Source organism: Phasianus colchicus, chromosome 8, assembly GCF_987193195.1.
Source record: "Phasianus colchicus chromosome 8, bPhaCol1.hap1.1, whole genome shotgun sequence".
Taxonomy (NCBI): domain Eukaryota; kingdom Metazoa; phylum Chordata; class Aves; order Galliformes; family Phasianidae; genus Phasianus; species Phasianus colchicus.
This window is the reverse complement of record NC_143443.1, coordinates 2968407-2983149: the sequence shown is the minus strand read 5'-3', so window position 1 is coordinate 2983149 and position 14743 is coordinate 2968407. Positions and strand designations below refer to the sequence as shown.

Genomic DNA, 14743 nt, shown 5'->3' with positions numbered 1-14743 from the left:
TGAAATGTATGTGGAAAGATGCACTGGTTCCGTTTAGCAGGCAAATTATTTCCTCTTGTACAGAGAGAAAGCAGTAAATATCACCATGGGCAAAATTCCATCCTACCCTCACATTTGCTGATCAGAGTGATCCTGAGCATGAGTCAGCTGAGCCCATCTGGCAGCTGTAAAACATGCTTGTAATGTCACAGGGCTGTGGTCCATGTCACGCAGTTCTTCCACTGCTGGACTTCAGTGCTGCAGAAAAGGGAAGAAAAAGTGAATTCTATATAGTGTATAAGAGAAGAGATTTCCTGGCTCATGTCAGCGGTGTGATCGATCCCTAAAGCTTTCTGCTGGTGGAAATGCTCCGAGTGCATTGAGAGTAACAGAGTCTTCTGCCTTCTCGACGGCCTGTGAAAGCAGAATCTTCATAGCTGTCTAGGTTGTCACTTGGAAAGATGAAACATCATGAATCGTAGGCTGTTATTTTCTCCTAGAAAGTAGACTTTAGGAATACTTCTATGGCATGAGATGCCCCAGGGTATCAGACATCAGCATGCAACTTGAAGGTATGAGCTGGGACTTAAGGGAACCCATTTATCCCCAGAGTCTTAGAAATAGTGCTAAATGCCTGTGTTTTAGGCAAAATCCCATCCCAGTCATTTTTTTACAGCTTTCTGATCATGGAAGTCTGGTTTTTCTTAGCAAATTGTTCCAGCGTTTCCTTATTCTCTTTGCTAACTGCTTAACGCTTTGTAGTTCAGCTTGCCAAATCGGCCTCTGATTTCATCAGCCAGGTTACAAGGACTTCCCTTACAGTGTACTTCTTGGCATGGTGTTCAGCTTTGTGATTACAGCAGTAGAGCCAGTTCTGTGGTGCCCATTGCCATTTGGCTGTGGGCTTTCTTTGCTCTGCCTGCCCTATGGGTATGTTCTGCCTTTCTGTTATTTGTCAAAACCTGACTCTTGTTCTTCTGCTGTCTGCCTGGTCGCTCAGGGACCTTGTCTTTGTGGCACCAGTCTTTTGCAGACAATCCTGTTCCTGAGATGTCCTTGCAAACCGGCCGAAATGGTTCATGTCCTTTCACTGACCAGCAGGTTTTTGTAGGGGGGGCTGTTATCTCGGAAATTCTCTCTCTCTGCAATAATGAGAGGAAGATCTAGAACAGATACTTGTCACAGCTTGTGTTTATGCAGGCATTTGGGTTTACCCCTACATGCTCTTGCAGTAGTAGCTGCCTTGCAGTAGGCGGCTTCCCAAGCAGACGTTCCTACATTGTCTGCTTTTCATCAACATTTGCATGTTTCACCTTTTTTTTCTATTTTCTGGCCAAAAAGAAAACCCACAAGCTTTTGTTCATCCCTATTAATACACAGCTCTGACCATTCCCTGCTCTTGACGAGGCTTTACAAGCCCTCACTGACAAGGCCCTGCAGATGGATGTCATTGGGACCTGCTTGTGAGACTACCTTGAAATTCATTTCTATTCCAAACCTTCTGTTTGCCTTCACCTCTCACAGGCTCAAGCTGAATGTCACGTCGAACCAGCTGCTTCACTGTGCAGGTACCTGGCCTGCTGACTTCTGTTATCTGCACATTTTTAACGCTGTTTTTCTGCAGGTGTTACTGCCTGTGACCCTGTGTCTGCAAGGTTAATATTAATTCTACTTCAAGTCACCATTTGTTTGAGGGCAGCTCTGAATTAGCCGCTGGTTTTTACCGCTTTTGAGCTGTGAGACATTTCTGATAATTCAGCAATGAAACAGCTCTTGTTAGTATCAAGGCTTTGGAAGGAGATATGAAATGTGGATGGGAGACAAGTGGTTTAGTCACTGTTCAGAAGTCCAGGACTGGGCACTGCTTTATAGCATTCAGGACAAGTGAGATCAAATACCATTAAGTCAAGTGTGCTGATTTGGCTGGTCTATAAGGAAAAATATTTCACAAAAGAACTCAAAGTGTGAAATACGCTTCACCAAAATCCTTTTCTTTTTCTAACAATTGTGTGGCAGTGCTCTCTTCTCTTTAATCCCCATTTTTAAGTTCATTTTTTTAAGATTTAGTTTGCTTTGTTTCCAGAGGAAGAAGTAAAGATAAGAAAAGAGTTAGAGAGTTTACTATTCTGTGAGCTATCAGCACATTTGCAAAACATGCAGAGCTTTTTTCTGTAGTAACTCAGCTGTGAGAACTGCCAACTTCATGTATTTTCATGAGTTTTGCAATAGAGAATATCTATTAATCGTGTTTGAAACTTTTCATATTGTTTTTTTATGTTGTTAGAGTTGTGCCTATGGCTAAGCATAAGGCATCCTACGGCTCGCCTTTTGTGGGAGATAGAGCTTAGAAGAAAGCTATGGAAGTTATTTCATTGCACCAGGTTATAAAATGAGGAGGGAACAGGTAAAGCTGCACACAGTTCCTCAGCTGTCTAGGTCAGGTGCATGTGAGCTTACCTATGGAGAGCTGAAGCTCCTTTCTATGAGAGTTATCAGAGCATTTGCCTCAGGCTGTTCCACCCACAGTCGAACAAATAAGGAGGTTCTCCTTTGTCTCTAAATGTTTCAAATGGAGCACTGTTACTTGCCTCCCTGATTATTTATGGGTTTCTTTCTCATTATTTATCCTTTATTTCATATCTCTTCTCTTTTTGTCCTTGGAGAACACATTAGAAGTGGCTGTCTTCTCTGTCGCAGTTTAACATGCTGTGAATTTAACTTTAAAGGTAGATTCTAACTGAGGTATTGAAAAGACTCTGTATGCCAGGTGTAACTGTCTGAGTTAGCAGAATCACAGAATGGTTTTGTTAGGAGGGATCCTTCAGGCAGGAACACCTCCCACTCCATTAGAAGGGTGATGCCTACAGCAGCTTGTGCAGGACACCTGGGGAAGTGGAGTACAGCACAGCTGCTTCCTCAGATGGTATACAAGCTGCTTGGATGGCTGGGGCAATGCTGCAGAACCTCTGGGAATCTCCTAGCCCCTTGCTTTTGCTGTGACTCTCAAGGAGCTGTACCTACTCCTGGGAAAACGATACCCTGACTGATTTTGGACAGGACAGCCATTGTTCCTCAACACATTTGTCCACCCACCCTACCTGCCTTCTGCCTACAGAGGAACATGATATTTTTTGAAATGCCAAACACTCAAATATAACTCAAGTTTGCATTTGTTGTCTTAAAATGTGAAAGTTGTCCCCTTTGTCTGTGAACTTCTGGAAAAGGCAGAAGTGCTCCCCACAGATAAAGATTTTAGGCATGGTAGACGACGCACAAGCCAAGATGGATGCTGACAGTCTGGTTGAGGCGTGGAAAGGGGTGAAACTTGTTCTATGGAGGAGTTAGTTGGTAACTTAAGAGAACAGAAAAATCAAATTAAAAAATAGAAAAGACTAAGAGGAGAAAATTCAGCTGTGCCAGTCACAGCTTTGCCAGCTGTCCTTACTTTGTTATGTCGGTGGCATTCTCCTCGTGCTTAATAGTTTTCCAAGGTTTTACAAACTAATGCATGCCACGTGTGCAAAAGCTGTAGTTCTGGTGGTGTGACTGTGTGGTATAATGATATTGACGAGGAGCTGTGGGGAGAAAAGTGCCTTCTGAGTTGCTCCCTGCCATGTTTCTGGCTAAGCAACAGGTGGGTGGCTCCAGTAGGCAGGATGGAGGCTGGCTCAGCAGAACTCCTGTGGTTCAGTGTGTCTTGTTTCAAAAGTAAATCTCTCTCCTATTCCTGATTCTGAGTTGGATAGACTACGGATACCTTGTTCACTTTTAGCAGGGACATTTGCACTTACCATAAATTTCTCTGCAGGAGCATTTCATATTTTAGGTCAACGTATCAGAAAGCTCTGTGTCTTTCTTGCATGAGTTTCACCTTCCAAGATGAAAGTTTTGTATTGCCCAAGGGCTGTAGCTGTCTGGATCGTTGTCATCAGGAGACAGGCAGCCTCTTGGGTATCTGCCAGCAGTTCCATTGTGCTCTGTGTCCACACTGAGGCTTCAATCATTGTAGCTTTTAAACAAAGCCTGTAAATGTTAGTGAGTAGTAAACAGCATGTAGAGCTGGTCTTCTTGAGTGACTAAATTTATATTGTTTCATTGGTAATGAATCACGTGTACTAGTTCTTAAGGATTGTGTAGACGTGACTATTTTGATGAAAATTCCTCATGTTTTCACTTCAGTCTTAAGGATGCAATTCCAAACCGGTAACATCTCCCAGGTTCTGCTTCAGTTAATTCAATTCACCTGAGGTAGCACGTGTGTTTAGGTACACCCATGCAAATGTGTCTGAATGATGGCAATGTTAGCATTACCTTGTCTTTTCGGTGAAAGCAGTTCAAAAGGAGTTAAGTCAGTTTTTATGCTCTATTTTGTCATTCCATTAAATGAGATGTATGCATCTTTAGGTGGTCTGACTTAGGTGGTCTGATTATTCTGTCCTTGAGGGAAAGCACTGCTGTCATGCTGTGGCTCGCTTTGCCTTTTGAAATCTCAGCTGCTGCACAGTACAGTTTGTTAAATCCATTGACAGCCTTACATTACAAGCAGGAAACATGAGCTAGCTTGATTTAAAATATACAAAAACTTAGTACATAATATGTACAGTCTTTTTATTTGCCACCTGTCAAAGCTGTAAATGTACATTCATGCTCTCTATGCATTATTACCGAAACGGATGATTCTTATGCTGAATGATATTTTCTGAATTAAACGATTGGGGTTATTAGTGATTTAGTTTTTATTCTGTTGCTGTTAGGTGAGCTTAAAATTGGATGGGTTTTGTTTTATTTTTAACAATATGCTTCAAGCAATGTTGTTCTTATTTTAGCTAAGAAGACTTGTCTATAAAATGTCGTGTCTGTAATATCACATCTGTTACTAACCTCTAAGGAAGCCTGAACCTGTTCTTCAAGAAATGAGCGGAATCACTACAAAAACCTTTTCTTTGTCCCATTACACGTGAGCTGGAAGTATTCCCAAAGAACCCTTGGACTTGTGTAATCCAGCAATTCATTCTCCAAATGAACAAAGCCAGTGCAGTAAAGGCAACTTGCTGCCCAGCCACTGGATACTCCGGTGAAACACGTCAGAGATTCCAGTTTGTCATCAGTTTCCCCCCTGCTGTTATCCCATCAAAGGGAATTCAACCTTGCTGGCATGATGTATCTTGAGTAGAGCTTGCTTTGGTTTTCAGCGGCTCACTATTTGGGAGGTACTTAGCAGTTAGTCTTCATTTCTTTTTATTAAGGTGAGCACAGATTGTGTTTTTTTTTATCCCCTCTTGATGTCTGGAGAACATACAGGACATCTAGATGCTTTCCTGTTGCCTGCAGTCATGAAATAAAGTGCAACAGTTCAGAAACTGCTGGCTGGGGTCTCAGGAAGAGGAGATGCTTTACTTTTCAAGTCTAATGTGAGTTTTGTGGCTTTGTTTATAAATATAGATTTATTTTCTCTTTAATCCATCTGCTGGGAAACAAAGCTGGAAGAATCAATGTCATTTTGTTTTCTCTTGAACTGTATTAGTGTGAGTAGGTTGTTTTTTTGATAGAAGGAGGGAGCAGTGGGGGGGAAAGAAACAGAAATTGATTTGCTCTAAAGTAATGCTGACGCTTCTTACAAACTGAACTCAATACTGAGAGAATACATTCCCCTCATTAACATGACTGGGAGCCCAAATGAAGATTTGATGCTGCAGAGTAGCAGGCCACTTTGTGTATTTTTTAACATCACAATCATAAGAAATAGGGACTTACTGCATATCCCTAATGGTTTTTTTACACTATCACTGGTGTCTATTCTCTCATACCATTAGATGACTTCAGTTGGTTGTCATGGTGCCAAACTGACAGCCCACCCTTCTGCCATGAATTTGTGTATCTCATTGAGAAACCTGGGTGTATCGGTGGAAAGCATTTTGTGTTGTCATGTAATTTGTACATCGTTACTTTAGGGAACAGTTCCAGTATGTCCTGTTCAGTTTCAATTACGGATCAATAATCTTTATGAGCTGCTGGGCTCTATAGCTCCTCCAAGAAAAAAAAAAAAGCCTTCATACTTGGAAATTAGGTTATGATATTTACTTTCTCATTTAATCATGAGGGTTTTATCGTGCTGTTGTGGAAGAATGATAATGAAATCATATTATTTTTCAACTTTTTTCATGTGTGCAATGCAGGAAATGATTGTCTTGTTCTCAGATGGACTGTTTCAATAGATGTTTTCCATTCTTATAAGACAGACTTCAGTACTTTCCTATCCAGAGAGTAACTTGCTCTGTGCAAAGCTTAATACAGTACAGAAGCAAGTATTAGAGAACAAGATTAAAAATACTTCCCGAGACTTGCAGATGTCACAGGGGTGTCTCCTGTGTAATAAAAAAGCCTCTTCCCTCATTGCCGTTTGTTGTAGATTAAATTGCGACTTTCAACTACAGTTGCTACAAGTCCAAGAGGGTCTGTAAATAATTAGTCAACATCCCTAAATATATCTTCTCCATGATTACTAAGCATTTCCGCATCAATCTCGTATCAATGTAGTATGCAACCAACCTCCTCCGGTTGTAGTTGAGATCGTTATGTTTCTAGTGACATCCATGGGATTATTGCTAGGTCAAGATATGTCTGTTCTATGGGCTGTCTACTTAATTGTCACTGAAATTCAGTGGAGAATTGTTCTGTATATTGCTGCGTTCAAAGGTTTCAATGGGAAGATTAAAGGCTCCCTTGACTTAGTCTATGTGTTGTCACAAGGGAGGGAACCTACGTGGATGAATGAAGCTCTTTGAGAAGTTATAAGGAGACATCGCAGGGCTGATTTGGGAAAAAGGAACAGATTGAGATAGGAATGGAAATGTGGGGAATTTTTCTCTTGTATTTCTTTCTCCTCTTTGTCTAGTTGTTGTTAAGAGCCTTATGTTGTCTGGTTTCATATGACAGATGAGAAGGGCAGAGACAGATAGCCTTGTGGTTAGACACGGCCAAGAAGGGGCCAGGCAGGAGTGGGTAAAGCACAGCAGCTTTGGAGGAGTTTTCTGGAGGAAGCTGGCAGTTCAGGACATTCAGTGCTTACGCTACTGATTTTATGTTTCTGTGATTTTAAAGATGGAATAGAACATCATTTCAGTTTTTTTCTTAAAAATAAAAAAGGAAAGAGGCTGAGTCTTACCTGAGGCAGACCTCCTCCAATAAAAGTGCAGTAATTAAGCTGTTAAATTCAATAGAGAGGGGAAAAAAAAAAAAACACCCCTTCAAATCAGAAGTTTAAAGCAATAAAATGCAAACCAAGAAACAAGAAGTTTCCTGGCTTATTATGCTTGTTCTTTCTCAGATGATATGCAAAGATCAACTCCATTACTGTGAGACTTGACTGTATATGTGTGTGTCTTTATATAGACACGAAATCTCAGTAATTAAGAAAGCAAGTAACTTGGATATCAACTTCTATGATGACCATACATGAAGTTAAACAAGCTACTGGAAAAAAATATTTGTACTTATTTACAATCTTAATTACCTGATCTTTGGCAGGTTTTTGTAAACTTATCAGGGTCTTTTTATCATCATAACATCACAAGCGTAACTCAACTACAAACAGCTGAATTTGACCAATGCTCACAAGAAAAATAAATGGAATCACAAGAACCTTGCCTGATATGTTACTGTGCCATATGTACGTGGTATTGATGGAATGCCCACTTAATGTTAGTAGCTGATTTCTCAGACTTTACATTTAGATGTCGAAGTAAAGAAACCAAGGAATGGGTCATTTTGGTCATCACCCTGAGTGGATATTCACTTTTTGTTGTTCAAGAGCTGGTAAAAAAAAATAAATAAAAAAAGAAAAAGGGATTATTGTTATAGGCAGAGCACTTATTCTACTGTTGTTAAGACTGCAAACTTTTTTCTATTTAAAGGTGACAATGTTTGACGTGCCTTAGAATACATGCCCTTATACAGATTGCTTTGCAACTGAGTGCATCTCACAGCTGTGTAGAACTCAGTTACTCAGTTTTTTGGTCTTTTGAACTTGTTTTTTCTTTTTTTTTTTTTTTCATCCTGATAAGAAAGGTACTAAGGAAGTTGTTTATTTTAAGGAAAAAAAACATCTCAACTTTTTCTCACTGAAAGTATCCAATGGCTCACATCTATTTGCTATTATTTCAGTCTGCACAAGTGTAATGCTGGTATTGCTGGCATGAGATGAATGTTTGTTTTCACCTGCAGTGCATGCATATCTAAAGCTTTTGCTGCAGAGAAGATCCCAGAGGTCACGTGCTGGTTGGAAACTGTACAAAGGGAAATTGTACACAAGGTTGGAAATTGTACAAATTTTCCTTGGAGAGTGAAATTAGTTTCTTTGCCTAGACAGATTTGACATAAAGATCTTTTCTTTTGGGATGCTGGCATTGCCACTCCTGCTAGAACCTGGAACTCAATGGCGTCCTGCATTTCAGAAATTCTAGAGTTGATTTCTGAATATTATCAGTTCTCAGTGCTGCCACTGACAAAAACTACAGGAAGAATCTCAGCCTTGTGAGAGCTGCCCCCAGAAAAAAGATGTGGGTTTCCATTCTGAGAAGCACAACTTTCCTGTTGCGTATGAGAGGTTTCTGTTGCTTTATTCCACAACAACCATGCTATCCTACATCGACAGCAGATTGCTATTTTGTTCTCATCACGCTGTCAGCAGATTAGCATGGGTACAGTCACTAGATAAATGCTGGAGTTCCCCTGCTGTTCTTAGGAAATAGAAGTTACATCCTCAAATCTGATTATTTATTGAACTAGCTCTGCTGGAGCCGAAACTCTGGAAAAATCTTGTCAGGCCTCTTTGGTTTTCACATCTGTTATCAGCAAACATAAGGTTTTCCAAGGTAGCCAATATTTTTCAAGCAATTGATTTGTTTTTCTCCGTAGCAGAATTCTGTTGGTACTTTTGGATAACGCTCATCTCTTTGAGATAGATTATTGTCACTCCCCTTGTGCCATCTACTTTTGGGTCAGTCATCCTAGGCGATACATCCCACATTTCTGGAGGTCTTCTCCATTTAGGCTCCAGGCAACCTTAAAAGGGTTGCATGCACCAGACTCCTGTCTCGTGTATTTCTAACGATGCCAGTGGCTTTACCAAGAGAATAGTTCTGATTGAAGAGATAAGCATTTGAGGAAGAAATGGTAGGTATGGCAAGCAATCTAGAATTGTAACCTTGTTTCATTAAATAAAGGAAGGAAATCTTTTGATGCAGTCATCTCTTGCTTCAAATTAATTTAAGGACAAGAACTAAAACATATCTGTTTATTCTGGCATAAATAGAGCTGCAGTAATGGCTAATTGAGGTAATATCCGTAAATATGAAAACAAAAACCTGCCAGTCAACCAAAAAACACTTGGTGGCTAATGTAAGAGAAGCACAGCAGCACAAATCCTGTGCATTCCATAGCCATTTGAAGTCTTAGAACCCTCAAAATGAAGTACATAGGTGAGTGATTGCATTGAGGTCTGAAAAGTCTGGCACTGAACTTCCAAGAATATTGGTTTTATTCTTTGTGACCTGCCAGTGTTTGTAAAGCCTGGTTTAACAAACTGAAGTCCCAGCCTGTGCTAATAAAAAAAAAAAGTGGAAAGCAGAGCTCCTGGATTCATTTGTTATCATAGCAGACTGTCAAGATTCAAGGTATTATTAGGAAATATTAGTAAATGAACCCTACTCAGGAACTTGAAAATAGATCTGATTTATTTATTGCACTCATGTCACATTGATCAATAACTGAATTCTAACCATCTCCACTGTTTGCTGGTTGAAAACGGATGTTAAAATGTTATTTTGGAGTGCTTGGGGGGTTATTAATCCTTCTCCTAACGTATTCTTTGTATGACTTTTAAGAACATCCTTGAGATATCTAGCACAAATACAGAAATAACGTGAATCTGATGATATTCTCACATTTGGAGTGCAAATTGGTGTAAGAGGTTAAGTTCCTCTAAACTGTCTCTGGTTTACTGAAGTTCTTTGGTTCATCTTTTCAGGCCAATGTAGGTCGAAAGGGAGAGCTCAAAGCTGAAATCAGTTGCACAATGAGAAAATGGATTTATTTTGAGGGAGAATTGACAAAAAGCTAATAGTGAGTGTGCTTCTTGTCAAAACGTAGTGGCAATTCTTAGCTTTTATGAAACAAATTATTCAAGGTACATCAATGGAAGAATGCATGCTGAATACAAATTTGACAAATGCTGGCATCTCTGTTGTTACTTGTTAGATTGGTTTATGCAAAATAATATCAGAGCTTGCCAAACAGCAACTTTGTGCATCTAATTGTACACAAAAAAATAGTGCTGGGGTTTTCCATATGCCTAAAAACAGAGAGAAAGATGCAATTGAAGAAATTGGAAACGATGACAAATTGAGTGACGAAGGAAGCTGCAAACTGCTACGATGAGGATGAATAAAACCTTCATTTCCAGGGCTGGTGATCCTACTGTATTTGGATCTTTAAACACAGTTAGGTTTCATTCTGAAATCAGTTTTCGTCCTAGATATTTAGAGGCTTACTTTGTAGGTGTCCACAGTGGTTCTTGCTGTGCTCGGAGCGTCTTAATTAAAGCCAATTGCCATTATAATGACCATCTATTAGGAACCTTGGGGAAAGCAGAATTGCTTCTCTGACCCTTGAGTAATCCCTATGTGCTTTGAGGCAATTAAGATGCCCCAGCATTGTGCCTAATGGATTTCTTTGTCTTTAGTAGGATCTCTGGTGACTGCTTCTCTTTGTGTCTAATTAGAACAGCGTGTTGGGTATCATGAGATACTCTGGGGTTGTTTTTAAAAATATATTAATGCATATACATTTTGACTTTTTTGATGTTGCTGAGGCAGTAGTCATTTCCTTTATCTGTTGAAGAAACATGCCTTTCAGTAGACTGGCAAACTGAAGTGGTACAAAAAAACCTCAGTAGTTGCCAGAGTGGATGGAAGTTGGACTGAAAAGAGCTGCAATAATACTTTGGAGGTGTAGGAATAATCTGAAGAAAAGAATTCCACAGATAGGGGCTGTTTCAAAACTTCTAGTACCATCTAATAACCTGAAAGGGAGAAAAGCAGAACAAAGCTCCCGTTCTCACCTTTCTGGATTAGAGTCTAGATTTCATCTTGTGCATTGGCTTTGAGAGTGCCACTGTAAACACTAAAATATAGTAAAATATTATGTTTTTTATTTACTATTAAAGCAGGAGAAATCCCGTTCCCTGTAGATTTATAACTTGCAAACTGGAGTATTTGAATTTAGATTGAATCTGACGTAATGTGTTTTTATGGAGCCTTGATTCCTAAATCAAATGAGTGGCATTATCTGGATTTCAGAATGTAATTTCATGTGAATCCATGTTTTTTCAAACAATTTTTCGAGAACGCTGTGTTGTTGGGTAGAAGCTGAAGTGGCTGTATTTTTTCATTTGTTCTTCTTTTCCCTCACAGGAAGTTGACAAAATTGCAGCCAAGCAGCCTCTCCTTTTCCTTCTTCTGCACTTGATCATAGCTTGGCTCCATATGACCAACCCTAGGCTAAAGATTTAGACTTCAGGTACCCTAGAATCTATTTTGGTTGTGTACATCCAAAGAACTTGTTTGCAAGGGCCAGATTTGTCATCTCAGCGTGTTCTACCTTCAGAATTAAGTTTTCTGTTGGTTGCAAGGTAGTAGTGATATCGATTATGCAGAAAATTCTTTTACACTTCTCTACTCCTATCAAAAGAATAAGTAATTTTTAGCAAGGAGTTCTTTCAATCTAGAATAGTACGTAGGTCCCTGAAAATCCGTACGATTTTTATAGTATTGCATTTCTAAGGGAAAATCTGTCTAATTTGTATTATTTCAGAACCTGCCATCTTTTCAGCCAGAGGCTATCAGCTCTTGTGTGAATGCTTTGGGAATACACGTAGAGTTGTTACTTTATGCAGATCATCCTATGGCCTGCCTTTCTGGCTGATGCCATTGTGACTAATGACTCTTAACTTATGTAACATCTGGTCAATACAATCAGATTAATCTCGTTAATTAATTCCTAGATGGTTTGATCACTGTCAGTATCGAAATGGTTCTGCAATACTAGAGAAGAAATCTCACCCTAAGTAATCACATCGTTCATACTTCATATCTCAACAAAGGTGATATTTGCAAGGACACTCATTAACTGTCGTGAAGGAATCGTACCGGTCTGTGGAATCTCAGAAAAGTTACTGCCAAATTATTGAAATAACTGCAAATTTGAGAGGAGATAAATTGTCAGTTGCCATTGAATATATTTCTGTAAATCAGATAATATTTCTTTCAGTTCATCTTAATAAAAGTATTTAATGAAAGTATGAATCTATACCTCATAATATTTTATCAAATACTTGCCGTTTATCTCTGTATAATTTACATGAGTAAATGGAATTTCCTTTGTCTGTGGTTTCATAAAAGATATAAGGGGAAGAGCTCACATCGCGAATGTTATGCTTGAGCAAGAAACTAGAGGTGAAATTTTAAACTCACATAGCTTATAAAAAGTGGAATATATATTCCCTCTCCCACCCCACACGCGTGCACACACAAAAAAAACCCCAAACCAACAAGCATAGGAAGATTCAGTGATGCTCCTTTAATTCAGTTTTAAGACAGAAAAATCATAGCAAACAAAGGCTACTTTTAATGGGAAGAGAAAAAAAAAATTGTCTTGTTACTGATGGATTAAGATGTGTCAAATATAACTGGAGATGGCAGGATGATAGCATAAATCAGTGCTTTTAAAGAGGCCTGAACAATGCTTGGGTATTATAACTATTAGTTTCCAAGAGTTCTGAAGCTGAGAATGGACGATCTGCCACAGAGATTGTATGGTGTGCATGATGTTATTTTTGTGCACTTAAAGAACAGAAGATCATATAGCTTTTTGTGGTCGAAGTTAAAGCAGAAGAATGAAGTTTAGTAAAACAGATTTCTTTAGAGTGGGGCAAGGTCAAAAAAGGTATTGTTAATAAAGCCAGGTATCATAACTAAAGCTTTATCTGCAGGAATGAAGGAATTCTATGCCTGGTTTAATGCTCATTCGTGTCGACAGAAGGATATTTACTGAATTCAGTATGCTCTAGAGGGGATTCCCAAAAAGTTGGATTCGCTTCAATTGTCCTGCTTAGGTCAGGCTGCCCTCATTTTTTCTGAAACACGGGCGGGCATTTGGAGGATAAATAGTGACAGATATTGAGAATAATCCAGCAAACATTAGGCTGGAGAATTAAGGCTTTTGAGGTGGCTATGAAAGCCAGTTATCAACGGAGTTGAAGAACGTAATTTGTTTCTCCAGTGTGTGCCAACCAAGTGCCAAAACGAGCGATTTGCTGTCGCAGAATTGAAATCAACAGAATCTATCCATTTTGGAAAACTTGCAGTTCTGAGGCAGAAGTCAGCTCTGTTCTCTGAGCCTTTGTAATCCTGGCAAATACCGATGGTAAAGGTAGCGAATGACTTAATTTATATACTAGAACTTTTCTAGAATTTATATGCTGCCTTTTCTAGAATTTCAGTAGGAATAAACATGCTCTTTGCCTGAATGGTCGTATTTTCAATGCTGGACACAATCCTTGCTCTATCTTTAGAAATGCATACGCATTGCCATAAATGTTCTGGTCCAACAGCTGGCTTCAAGAGGTTAATATTCGGACTGTATTTCTAAGGGTAACTGGTTTGCTTTTTCTATGTAGGCTGGTAGGGGAGAAGCAACCAAAAGCTTGGCAGGTGGGGCTGGGAGGGTTGCTTTATTTTGTTTGTATATACATTTAACTTCTCAGCAACAGAAGCATTTGTTGCATTCTTCTTTTAACCAGTCTTATTTAACTTTCTGTCATTGCAATCAACAACTGAGTTTATGTGCAAACAAAGCCAGAACTTGTTGTAGTTATTTATATATTCATATATATATATATATATAAAGAGTGACCTGAAAGGAATTCTGCAAAACAAACAAGAATTTATACATCTTCTTGACTCTGTTTTAAAAGCGAGTTATAAAAGTGTTTGCTTTCAAAGAGGGTTACTTTTAACTTGTTTCTCATACTAGACATTTCAGTATTGCCTGATCTTATTTTCCTGAGTTTTACTGAAAGCCCTCTGAGAGTCTCAAGTGTGCATTGCAGTTCAGACTTTAATTGGGGTGAATGTTCAATGTACAAAGTTATGCTTGTTTTTAAAGAGTAAACATGAAGTTTATATATTTATAAGAAAAAGTAGGTAGTCAAGTTCTGTACAGAAACTAAATTCTTTTCCCTGCTTCTTTCTGCTGTTCATATTGGCGTTCTTAGCTCTTCTACAGTCAGTTTATACCTTCCACAGCTTCTCTAGTTTTCTGCATGTTGCTGAAGCTAGATTATAATTTTAAGCATAGAAAAAAAAAAAAAAGCAAACTGGATCCAACATCTTGTGATAAGTGAGGAGATGTAGAAGGATGCAGTCCCATTAGGTTTCATTTGGACTTGATTAAAAAGTTCAGTAAGAATTTCTGTAGGTGTTGATGCTGCTTTCCTGCTGAGATACCTGGCAATACTTGTGCTTTCTGTTGCTGTCAGATGATTTGTGTGTGTATGAAATGCTGCTGTGAAAGTCTTATGTTGTGAAACACAATTTCTATATGTGAGGAGATCATTTCCATTTGCTGTTCCTGCAGCTCTGTGGATCTTCACTAGAGTCAGTCCCAGCTGAAGAACTGGGCTTCTAGGGCTGTAGAGGAGATGGGT

At 39.1% G+C, this 14743-nt stretch overlaps 1 protein-coding gene across 1 annotated transcript in view; it reads left to right on the top strand.

Moving 5' to 3' along the window:
• Window positions 1–14743, top strand: part of PCDH15 (protocadherin related 15) — an 858090-nt gene that overhangs the window by 24104 nt on the left and 819243 nt on the right. The window lies entirely within an intron of this gene.